We start from the raw sequence: 12,949 nt of genomic DNA, 5'->3' as shown, positions 1-12,949 counted from the left end.
GAATGAGTGGTTATATTTTGGGGGCGGTTTTCTTGAACAGAATGGTAACACAGGTTTTTCAGACTTACAGTTAATTAGATAAAGGTTATCACTAGGGAAGAGCGGTAAATGAGATTTAGACTAATCCAAACCAAATCCTTGCTCTCTGTCTTGAAGATCAAAAGTTTGAGCCCTCCTACAGGTCTGGAGAGAGGAGGTGTCCCATCCAAGGAGGTGTGACCACCCTGCCTAAATTTTGAATTAAGAACCCCATTGGCCCAGCTTCTCAGTGGGTGGATTCAGGAAAGGGATGATTCCCCAGGGTGAGCCAAGCACCCCCTGGGAAGAGCTTGCTGGAGTGGGCAGGACTCAGCCTGAGCTTTAGGAGGAATCCTGATCTCTTTATGGGATAATAATCCATGATCCAGAGAGACTCATTTAAAAAGGCCTCATTAAATGAACTGCAGCTCAATGTCCAGTGACAGTCAGGAACCTTCTGGGAAGAGCTTTATGCTACACTACATCTCTCTTGTATCTTTTATCTCGTTCTGTTTAAGAATCTTTATTTATCTCAGGTTTCTTGGGGAAAACTGATGTGGTTAAAACTTTTCTGGACTGTTCTGCTCTAGTTTCCACCCTCCTTTCCTGCTGAGAGGGTTCAGCTTAGGCAAGAGGCCTGTTCCATGTTGAGTGCAGATCCCCTCGTGCTTGTTCCTCTCATGCTGTCCTCAGCCTGGACAGACAAGACGCCTTCGCCTCTGGTGTTGAGCTGGTGCTGACGGCTCCAGGACTGTTTTCTGAATACTTGTAGCTGAAGCATTTATGTACCTCTAATCATTGGAAAGAAGGAAGGGGCTTCTCTCAACAAATATTTGAGCACCCACTGCACACGAGGCACGGAGTCACCACTACGTTTGTACTCATTGTCCTGTTTCCTGGGTCAGGTTGAGAATTCACTGAACTCTTCCCTGAACCCTGGGAAGTGGATTTTCTACATCGTCAGCCTCCCTAGGAAGCCCTTGGAAGGCAAAACTTTCAGCCTGTTAACAAACAAAAAAGTCTATTTCAGTAAGAGAGCTTCTCTGACTTTCGTAAGAACTTACTTAATTCATTCCATGGGTAAAAAAAAGATGTACATATACACAATGGAATATGACTGAGCCCTGAGAAAGGGGGATGTCCTGCCGTTTGGGACCACATGGGTAGGCCTCGAGCACGTTATGCTAAGCCAGATGAGTCAGAGAAAGATGGGTTCTGTATATCATTTCTGTGTGGAACCTAAAAAGGCCAAACCTATAAAAAGACAAAGTAAAATGGTGGTTACCGTGGACAGGTTGGTGGATAAGATTGATGGTGTTTTAAGGGTACAAACTTGTAACAAGAAGTAATTAAGTCATAGCGATCTAATGCACAATGTAATGAATATAGACAACACTGTACTATAATTATGTACTGTGATAAATATCACTACAGTGGCAATCATAATGTATAAATGTATCCAAGTAGCACGCTGTACACCTCAAACTTACACAAAGTTGCCTGTCGAACTTATTCAGTAAAAAAAATTGTTAGATGAAAGAAGAACTTATTCGGGAAAGGAGAGGTGGAGTGTACCTGCCGGATGGATGGGTGACTGACTTGTTAGGAAGCAGAGACTGTGCCCCATCATGTGTCTTGTGTCTCTCAGAGGCCAGTGTGTGTAGAGTGGCAGTAAAGGGAAATCTCACTGGGGTGTTCAGGTTTGAGGCACTCTGGTAGGTATGAGCCAAGAGAGCTAGCATCAGGCTTCTTTTTACCCCTGCGCATAAAAGCCTCCTCCATCAGCAAGGGACAGTGGCAGCCTGTGGGGCTCTATACTGCCTAAGAGAGGGGATGGGGAAACCTCCAGGACCAAACTCACACAGTGACCCACAGTGTCATCTTCTTTTTTTTTTTTTTAAGATTACTTATTTATTTGAGAGAGAGGGAGAGAGCGAGCGAGCACATGAGAGGGGGCAGGGGCGGAGGGAGAGGGAGAAGCAGGCTCCCCACTGACCAGGGAGCCGGATGCGGGACTCGATCCCAGGACCCTGGGATCATGACCTAAGCTGAAGGCAGACGCTTAACGCACTAAGCCACCCAGGCATCCTGACCCACAGTGTCTTCTAACAAGGGCCCGTCAGAGTCCACTCATCCTAAACTCCTCCTTCCCCCACTGCCACATACAAGCTAATGCCTTTTTGTACATTTCCCTAACCTAGAAACATCTATCTAATCATACTCAACCCATTTTTCTCCATCGTCTGTGTCGATTCTCTTTGCTTCTGTCTTCCCATCTTGCAGCTGGTCTCCGCTGCCTCTCCCTCCACCTCCTATCTCTCCTCTGTTCTGCCTGTGCAGTTGCCACTATAAAACACAGCTGTCCTACCACCACTTGCCCACAATCCAAACGTCTCTGCCTGACTTTGAAGATCTTATAGTCTGACCCCAAACTTCATATCCACCTTCTGTGTATGCCCTCTGCCTTCAGTGCCGTGGGCTACTACCTGTTCTCTGTACTTGGCCTTTCTCATCTTCGTGAAACATCCATGTGTTATTGACACCACCTCGAATTTGGGTCTTTATTGTCCATCCCCACCCTTGCCGCTTCTCCGGTGAATTATAGGTCATCCTTTACGCCCAACTCAGTGTCATCTCCTCTGTGAAGCCCAAACCAACTCCTCCAGACTAAACTTGGAATAGCCAGAATCCCCAGCCCAAGCTAAGTGTGGGCACCGCTCTGATCAGCCCCGAAACTGGACTCACAGACTTAGCAAGGGAGGGGAGGATTTCAGGCCTGCCTAAATGATGGGGCCACTTGAAGTGTCCAGAAGAAAGCATTTTAATTGCATACCTCTTCTTTGTAAGGAAGGCGGAACTGAATCTGGTTTGTTCACTGCCACACTCCTGCCATTTGGTAGAAGCTGAGATATATTAATGTGCATCTGTCTCCTGATCTCGAACTTAAAAGTCACAGCCGGAACTTGAGGAGTTCATGGATAGCATAGTCATTAAAAAGGAACGGTGGGACCCAGAGGTTCCACTTCTAGGCATATCCCCAGGAGAAATGAAAACCAGTGTCCACACAGAACTCGTACATGAGTGTCCATTCGCAGCAGCGTTAGTCATCAGGGCCCCAAACTGGAAACATTTCCAAAGTCTGTCAACTGATAAATGGATGGACAAAACGTGATATATCCATGGAGTATTATTTGGCCAGAAATAAAGGAATGAAGTACTGATACGTGCTATAACTATGGTGAACTTTGAGAACATTTTGCTGCACGAAAGAAGCCATGTATTGTGTGATCCATGTGTATGCAATATCCAAAATAGGTAAATCCCTAGCCACAGAAGTAGACTGCTGGTTCCCAGGGGCTGCGGGTGCTGGGGAGAATGAGGCGTGACTGCTAAAGGGTAAGGGGTTTCTTTTGGGGGAGATGAAACTGTTCTAAAAGGGATTGTGGTTATGGTTGCTCAACTCGGTGAATATACCAAAAACCAGTGGATTGTAGGCTTTAAAAGGGTGAATTTTATGGTACGTGAATTGTATCACACTAAAGCTGTTATTTTTTTAAAACAGAACAAAGAGTCTGCAGGCGTTCCCAGGCCAGCGCCACAAGTACCCTTCCACAAAGGACTCATGTTGGGGCCTGGGGACAGCTCTGTGCAGTGGGAAGGCCCTCATGTGTTGGCCCTGTTTTGTTAGCATCTATTCTAGATTCCAGACCCCCTGCAACTTTGGCTCACAGAAGGCCCGCACTGATGTTGGGGGGCTCTTAGCTGTTGAAAGAGGCTATACTGAGACCACAGCAGAGAAGCATAACTTGTCTCCACTGTACTTTCTCTGCCTTTTCCTTGCAATTCTTTTGAGATGGAAGAGAGGCATGGGAAGGAGATTCACTTTCCCCTGTCTCCTGTTTCATGATTCTCTCTCCCCAGATGTGTGGCTGCACCAGGGATTACTGCTCTACTGCCCTTTTTTTTTTTTTTTTTTAAGAGAAGGGGAGGAAAAGGGGGAGGCACGAGGGAGAGGGAAAGAGAATCTTAAGCAGGCCCACGCCCAGTGCGGAGCCAGACACGGGGCTCGATCTCACAACCCTGAGATCATGACCTGAGCCCAAATCAAGAGTCAGACGCTTAACAGACTGAACCACCCAGGCGCCCCTAATACATTTTTAATTTACGAATGCAAATCCAGAGATCTCATTCTGGGCCTTTGGGGTGAGAGGAGGACCTTGCTGACATCGTAAAAAGAATGGTCCTATATTTTCCTCACAAGTGGCTAGACCACAGCAGACCACTGGGAGCCGGTGGAGCCTTCAGGAGGGTTGGCTTAGTGGCAGTGGGGCGGGTGAGCTGCCAGACTCTTGATTCCAGCCCCATTTACAGCCCACTTAATGTGTTCCATTCTAGGTCGGCAGTATGAGTCCCCACTATAGAGTCTCACACTGTCGTTGTAATGGGATTCTAAGTCAGTAAAATTCAGATTTTGAAATCAGAACGATCCTTGCCCCTAATGTTACACTAGAGTAAGTACATATAAACGCAGGTTAGAGACGTTTACGTGACTTTGACCTGACTGAGCAACAGCCCTCAAAAATGGCCCTTTCGATATAAAACCAGTCTAATCCTGTGACCACAGAGCTACATGTGCCATGTTGGTTCTGCACCGGCCTCTTAGAGGTCTCTCAGAGTGCATGGTTTTTAAGTAGCATGTCTGTGTTACCCCACATAATGCATTTTTACTACCAATTATTGTCTAGCCTAACTCCTTGCTGGTAATTCTGTTTGATTCTTTGATGGCATCATAAAATATTGATAAGAATAACAGTGGTAAGAAAGGAACCAAGAACCATTCTTATTAATACATATAGCAAATATATTTCATTTCTCCTGATTCCATAATTCTCACTATTATTTGTCCACTTAACAAATAAACAAACTGAGCACCCACTAAGTGTTAGGCACCGAGAAAGGCAGACAAGATACCTACTTTCATCGAGGCAATACCAGATGAAGAAGAAACTTGCAACTACTGGTAAATGCTGGAGAAAATCAAACAGGAGAGTAACTAGTAATGGGACTCTCGCAGACAAAAAGCAGCTTGAGCTCTGAAAGGCCTCTCTGACAAAGTGACATTTGAGCTAAGTGAGCCAGCCTTACAGAGGCTTGGGGACAGAGAATTTCAGGAGAATGTAAGGCCACGAAGGAGAACTGAACTTGGTGTGTGTGCTGCTGAAGCCTAGGGAAGGAGTCAGACAGTGCCAGGTGGAGTGGAGAGGCCAGTACCTCTCAGATCGTATATGACCTTCAGGTCTTGGTAGGGAGTGTGGGTTTCATTCTAAGAGCAACGGGAAGTTATGTAGGGTCTTAGGCAAGAGAGTGCTATGAGCTGATTTCTGCTTTTTAAAGACACTCCAGTGGCTGTGTGGGGAATGAATTGGAGGGAGATAAATATGGAAGTGAGAGACGAGTAAGGTGGCTGTTGCTATAACCCAGAAAAGACATGACAGGGTCTCGGACTAGGGTGGTTACAGCGGGAATGGTGGGCAGTGGTTGGCTGTGGAAAACAGACTGCTGATGGACTGGACTGGGAGCCGGTGTGGGGACAGCGGAGAGGAGACAAGAACTCTTGATATGTACCTTATGACTCTGTCGACAATCCTGGACATTTCAACATTTCACTGTTTTTATCAATGCCCTGACAGAAAACAGAGGGCAGACATGAGATTCAAAATGACCTCTCCAGCCTCTAATGTGGGACCAAACCAACAGGATGAGATTTAATGGGAATAAATGTGATGCCCTCCATTTAGGTCCAGAAAATCAATTGTGCAAGTACAGTAGGGAGCAGTCAAGCTTGAGAGATGTTTATGTGAAAAAAAGCTGTGGTTTTAGTTGGCCACAAACTCAATATGAGCTAACAGGATGAGGCTGCTATAAGCTTTGGGCAGTCCTAGTCTACACTGGCTGCATAGTGTCCACATGCCCATGCGACCTTCCTGTTGTGCTCCGTGTTGGGCAGGACACGTGTGTCCCTGCTTAAAGAAGGACATTGCAAATGACCAGGTGATGAGAGTTCGTGAAGCTGATCATGAAGGTGGTGTGGGGGGAGGTCCACCGAAGGAACCAGGGATAAAACAAGACCCAGGTAAGATAAGACCAAGGGAGTTGTGAGGTCATGATAATGATCTTCTTTTTTTTTTTTTTTTTAAGTAAACTCTGTGCCCAACATGGGGCTTGAACTCATGACCCCCAGATCAAGAGTCGCATACTCTACCAACTGAGCCAGCGCCCCTGATAATGATCTTTAACTGTGTGCGGAGCTGTCTTGTGGAGAAGAGACTCTAACTCTGTGAACCCCAGAGGCTGGCACTAACATGTTTTCCTCATGCCTTCAACACACATTTAATGAGCATCTACTCTGTGCCACTTCCTCTTTTTAAGTTCCTGGACTTGATGAGGTGCTCAGTTTGGGTCCAGAGACAGAGAAATCAATAAGTAAAGTGGTCGAAAAGGTCTCTTGGTGGAAGTACCACTGACACTGAATCCTGAAAGATGGGCAGATGCCGACTGGGGCACCCTCTGGGGTGGGGAAGGGCATTTATTTGGAGGCACACGAAGCAAAAGGGGCAGCGTGTGCGAAGACATGAGATGTGACATAGCTTAGTGCATTCAGGTAACTAGGCCTGGTTTGGCCTGACTGGAGTGTGGGCTGGGAGGTCCAGGGACCGCCCATTCTTGCTTCGGGGGTAGGAGGATTTGTCCAACAGCGCGCCCTGGGCTGCCCCTGACATGTAGCGAGTCCACAGGGAGCAAGCTGGAGAGAAGGCTGGAGGGACAGAGTGGGACCAGACGGTGGAAGTCTCTGGACGCCATGCCGGGGAGTTTAACCTCATTCTCCTCTCAGGCAGAAGAGACGACTGTTAAAGGTATGCCTTGTTCGGGTAGATTGTGCCTACGAGAGCACGACAACGAATTGGCAGGGAGAGAGACTGGAGACAGGAAAACCAGAAAGCAGCAGTTAAAGATGAGGGTCTACCCTAGAGCGATAGCAGTATGCCAGGCGAGAAGCTGAAGGGGGGAGCTTTAGGGAGGGCAAGAGCCACTCTGTAACTCTGAGCTCTGTGTCCAGGGGTAGCAGGCCGGACAGCCGTGGTCCCAACAATCAGAGGCAGAAGAGCTTCTTCAGAGCAAAGTACCACACACAGATGGTTCCAGAAGTGCCAAATTATAACAGAACCGCTGTTCTCGAGTCTGCACTAATCAGTCTCAAGGTGCCTGGGTGCTTGGCATGGGAAGCCTGGCAGCCCTCTCTCTTACGCTCTCCCTCGAAGAGCAGGGCACTCGGACGCTCTCCTCCGTCAGCAGGAGGAGCTTGCAGCTTTGTGACCTTCGGCAGAGGCCTGTGTGGTCTCTCCTGGAGCACTCTTGAACCAGTGCCTCAGCCAGCTAACTCCCGCTGCCACTGTGGCCAGCCCTGCCTCATGCCGCGATCCCCTTCCTTCCCTCCTGCCCCATCAGAGCAGCAGGGACAAGGACAGTCACTGACGCGTGTGTCCGCTGGAGCATCCAGCCAGGCCTCACCACATGGCTCTTTATTCTCTAGCTGTTTTCAAGAGGCTCATTGTTTAGTCCTCCGAGAATCTCTGGATTAGAAACCTGAGCCAGGAGGTGGAAGAATAGAAGCCGGGAACTCCGTAATAAATATGTGCCCTTAAAACAGCAGTAAGTGTCAGCACTAATGCCTCTAGCCAGGACTTCAAAGCACAGACCCCCGAAGTGGTCTGACTTGGAGAAAAATCAGCACCCCAGCATTCTTTGAGAACGTGAAGAAAGGGCATCCCTGACCTGCCTCTGGACCGCATACCGCATCCCTTGTAGCAGAGCATTTGGTCTCCCCGTTCAGTGACTTGGCACAGGGGAGACTTGAGGTACACGCTGGGTAAGAAAGTCACTCCAGGACACACTTGTTAAGTAGTCGGCCTCACACTGCGCAAACTTCTGCTCGTCTCAGCCGTAAAATCCTGGGTCAAATCGTGGTTATAAAGCCGATTGCTTCCAGAGCAGCCCCGCCGTCGTTAGGCCTTTGTTTTATTCAGGGCTGCCCTGTCAGCTGTAGCTCGCCTTTGATGGGCCACAGCAGTGTGTTTCACGTCTAACTAGTGTTTTAATGTTTGTGCGAGACCGTGGTTAATTGGATCCCCACGGTACCACAAATGGCTTTAGAAGCCCCTTATGTCGGGGGAGGGAACTCTGTGACTATGCGTGTGCATGTGTGTGCGTGTACACACGTGCCCTCACACCTGAGCAAGCACCATGAGATTTAAGTGTTCTTTGGCCCACATATGCTTTGAGAGTCTTAATTCTTGTTTTCCCAAGGTCAAAAATCTTGGCATCACCCCTAGATTCTTAGCCTTTTTTCTCTCATACTCTTTTGTTGTGTGTGCGGTTCTTGGGCCTGTTGGAGCTGCCCAGCCAGGCTCATCCTGGTCATGGTTAACTCATACCCCAGATCCGCTACGAACTCCCGCCATCTTGCTGGCTGCCCTGTGCCATTGGGTCCCCATTTATGGACTTCCCTTTTGGAGGGGTGCAGCGGCAGCAAGGGCACCCCCCTCCCAAATCTGTGAAAGCTTCCAAGCGCCTGGCTGTGCTCCAGCTTGGCTTGCTTTGTTTTGTTTGTTTGTTTTTCTAGGCTGCTTTATGTAAGGGCTCATGACTGACAGCTGTCCCCAGCCCAGCCCCTTCCTCCTCTATAAAATCGACTTACTGTGAAAAGGGGCTGTTCTGCCAGGACCCAGCCAAGGGGCCTGTGGGACTGTGGCTTTGAATCTCAGGCCACACGCCTTGGAAGGCGGGAAAGGAGGGCAGGCCATCCGGTTCTAACAGGCAGAGTGCTGTCGGGGTGGATGAGGGGCCTGGAGAGTCCCGGAGAGCCCTTGCCCAGGGTGACAGGACACCAGGGTGAGGGAGCAGCAGGTTAAAGGCTTTCAGAGCCAAGTGAGGCAGTTCAGGCCCCTGGGGTCCCAGCAACCCCACCTCAACTCCATGCCATGTCCCCGAGCACATCCCCACGGCCACACACACTCAACAGCCATACCTATACCCACTCCATACACACAGAGGCCTGGATGGTGGGGCAGGTCCAAGGCAGGCAGGACTGCCAAGAGTCCTCTGCATTGTTACTGGCTGGCTCCCTCATGGGCGTCTGTCCAATTGCTATACACATCCATTGGTTCTGACAGATAGGTGACCAGTGTCTGGGATTTCTCTAGGTACACATACAAGAGATGACTCTGGTGTTGCCTGCACGGTCCATTTTCTCCTCACAAAACTTCTCGTGGTTGCAGGAGGGGCAAGTGTTGGGTCTCTAGGGTGCCTGTCATCTTCTTGGAGGGTAGCTTCCATTTTGACTTTCTGTGCCCCATGTCTGTAGGAGAACAAACACTCACCTTCCCCCATTGCGATGGCCTCGTTCACCCAGGATACGGTGACTTCCCTAAGTCACTACACTTTGAATTGTGCAATCTAACTGCCTAGTTAGGGATTGGTGTCTTATCAGTTTTCCAAAACAGAGGGTTTCACACTCCCATCTCCACTCTAAAACCTGTGGTGACCTATTTCTAGGAACCTGAACGAGCCTACCAACATTCGTGTGGGTGGAGCAGAGAGACCCACTGAGGGCAGGTTAGGGAACAGGCAGGGACAGGGATAGGTAAGCACCTTGGGGCAAGGCAGGCTGGTGTGCCGTGGGATTCCGTATGCCTGGAAAGTAAGAAGCCAGTCTGCCTCTGGCCTGGAACCTTATGTTCCATCTTAGCCAAGGGACTGTGCTCACTCATCAAGCTCAAGTGTTGTTAGTCTCTTCCGATGTGTGTGTCATAGCTGCCTCGGTGCAGTGTGCATGGAGGTAATCGCGAAGTGGTAAAACTATGCAAAAGTAAGACATCACTGGATCTCTTCAACCAAGTCATAAGCTCCTTGAAGTCCAAGGTTGCTTCTGCCACTTCTTTGCACTTTCATAAGTAGTCCCTAATCTCTGCTCTTTGCCCGGCTGTGCACATGACCATTGAGATAAGCTGGTTAATTGACCATTTCCAGCCAAAATGGAGTTGGCCTCCTCTGTTAGTCTCTCTTATAATATGTGTTCTTTTCCTTGATAACACGTCATGATTTATAATTTTATTTGTAATTTGCTTATTAGTTTCTGTCTTTGCAATAGGCTTTAAGTTCCAGGAAAGTAGGGACCCTGTCTGCTTTCATTGTTCACATCTGCATTCCCAAAACCCATATAATGCCATTACATATGAATGGTTTGAGTTACTAAAGGAATGTGTTCCCAGGAAGAGATTAGCAACTTCAGAGCCAGAGAATGTCTCTGTTCTCCTAGATCTTACCAACTAGGGACGTTCCTGACCTTCACCAGCTTTGCTGGCCTAGCTTCCTCATGTACCCTGAGCATCCTGCCTCTCCCCGTGACCTCTGAACTTGACTGCTAGGACTTGATTCAAGTGGGTCTCAGAGCCTCTAGGACACATCACTGGGCAAGAGGTAGCAACTTCCTTCACCAGTTTGTTCTTGTTCTGTTTGTTCATGGTGTTGTGGGTGATCAAGGGATGGATGGCTTTGAGGCCCCCCCAGAGGCACAGAGGTGGGTCAGTGGATTTCTGACGAAGCTTGTAGAGACAAGTGCAAAGGCTGCCCTGGGGAGCACCCACGAGGAAAGCCTACTCTTTCATATCTTCCTGTCCATGGTGACTCTATGTCCCCATCTCATAGTGAGCTCCTTGAGACATGCATTCACCATCTGCCAGCAAGAATTCCATCTGAAGTTACTTACCTTCAGCTACACATGACTTTCTGAGCCACGTTTCTGGGTTTACCCGATTAGATTATGGAATTGCTGCGTTACACTTCATTATTACCTTGAAATCATACTTCCGTCCTGAATGACCACGTCTTGTAAGCCCTGTGAGTGCTACCTGACATACATACTCTGGAACAAGTCCCGTGTTGAGCTGTGAGTGTGTAGTGGGTGATATTTGGGTAACTCTGATTAAACACGTAAATCATGAAAATTAGAAATGGGAAGAAAGCTGTCTACTTGGATTAGCGACGGACTAGTGTTTGCTCATTAGTGGATCATTCTCTCTCCTGTAGATCTTGCTCTTCCCCAAGCATTTGTTGTTACATTTTTACCTTTCTTTCATGGCACTTCTTTACCCATGTTCAGCCCTTCCAGGAGACAGAGCCTCTCCATTTCTGCTCTTTGTCCATCGTGTGTACTTTGGCTGGTAATCTCTAAAAGCCTTTGTGCAAGGTTTTTAAATATTTTTCATCCAGCATTGGTTTTGCCCCAAGGATCATCTTCCCCCAAGCAGTGACACTGGATTTTGACAATCTTTTTCTTTCTTGTCATTATGAGATGGCCGTCATCCAGAAGTATGCTCAAGACCGTATCCAACATTAGGAGTATTGCTCAGAATCCGGGGGCTCGCCAGCTGAGCCAGGCAGACAGATAAATCCAAGAAGAGGAATGACAACATAGAAAAAGAGGTTGTGCAGGCCATGAGACTCAAGTAAATCTTACTACTGAATTGTCCGTACTTCAGAATTATAAAGAACTCCCAGCCATTCTGAAAGACCACAAGAAGAAGGAACACCAAGACAGGGATTCCAAAGCAAGATGAGAAATTGGGAACATTTGGGGAAGATTGGGGGGGGGGGGCAGTAGCAAATTAAAAAAAAAAAAAGAAAGGAAAGGAACAGAACAAAAACAAAGGAAATAAAATAAAAGGTTTGGCTAAAATGGCAAGATTGGGCAGGAACAGCGTGACAGGGACAGGGACAGGGCAGACCTGCGGGTGGGTGAGGAACTGGGTAGGAAGAAAGATAACCGAATATCTAAATTCCGAATTCCTGTGCAGGGATACCTTCCCGTGTTTAGAAGGCTGACTGTTCGGCGCTGTAGTTCGGTGGGATCAGCTGTTAGGATTCTTTTTAATAGAATTCTTTCTAAATTATTTGTGATCATGTACAAATCTTCCCCCAAACTCACGATTATAACTTCATTTCTGCTGGTTTGCCTCACATTAGATCTATTTAAAAAAAATTTTTTTTTAAGGTACAGAATTAGTAAAGAAAGCAGTGGGTGGAGCTAGAATGGGATGCCAGAAAGAACACATGTGCCCACACCCCTATTTACATGTGTGTCACACATCTAGTTACAAGTCAGTATTTTGTATGGATGTCTAATTTACTTTTGTTTTTTTTATTTAAATTCAGTTAATTAACATATAACGTATTACTGGTTTCAGAGGTGGAGGTCACTGATTCATCAGTCTTATATACTACGCAGTGCTCATTCCATCACGTGCCCTCCTTAACGTCCATCACCCCATTACTCCATCCCTCCACCCCCCTCCCCTCCAGCAACCCTCGGTTTGTTTCCTATAATTAAGAGTCTCTTATGGTTTGTCTCCCTCCCTGATTTCATCTTGTTTTATTTTTTCCTCTCTTCCCCTCTGTGATCCTCTGTTTTATTTCTTAAATTCCACCTATGAGTGAGATCATATGATAATTGTCTTTCTCTGATTGATAATTTACTTTTGATGTATGTGGGTGTTCCTATTTTTGACAGAGATGAGTGTTATATATTCTTCAGCTAGAACCTTTTCAGTTCACGGCGCCTCCATGGGATTATATTCTGAATCTCATTTTGTCCATTATTAAAATCAAGGTTCTTTTGTTAAGTAAATAAAACGATTGAATTATCAATGACAGGTTAGTCCTTTCTCTCTTCATCAGTGTGATTTTTAAACATTTTTATTAATACCTTTAAGTGCTATATTTGAGTGGCTATAAACCCTGTTTTTTAAGTAAGTCTTTTTTTTTAACATTTTATTTATTTATTTGAGAGAGATTGAGAGAATGAGTGGGAGGAGGG

The 12,949-nt window shown here is 47.1% G+C and overlaps 1 protein-coding gene and 1 pseudogene across 5 annotated transcripts in view; one reads left to right on the top strand and one right to left on the bottom strand.

Moving 5' to 3' along the window:
- Positions 1–12,949, top strand: part of BTBD9 (BTB domain containing 9) — a 407,526-nt gene that overhangs the window by 350,576 nt on the left and 44,001 nt on the right. The window lies entirely within an intron of this gene.
- LOC123784817 (transcription elongation factor 1 homolog pseudogene) lies at positions 9,186–9,431 on the bottom strand (annotated as a pseudogene).

The sequence above is a fragment of the Ursus americanus genome, chromosome 32 (assembly GCF_024610735.1).
Source record: "Ursus americanus isolate L20-20 chromosome 32, mUrsAme1.1.p, whole genome shotgun sequence".
Lineage (NCBI taxonomy): Eukaryota > Metazoa > Chordata > Mammalia > Carnivora > Ursidae > Ursus > Ursus americanus.
Note: the sequence above shows the minus strand (reverse complement) of the source record. Positions and strands in the feature narration are given on the sequence as shown.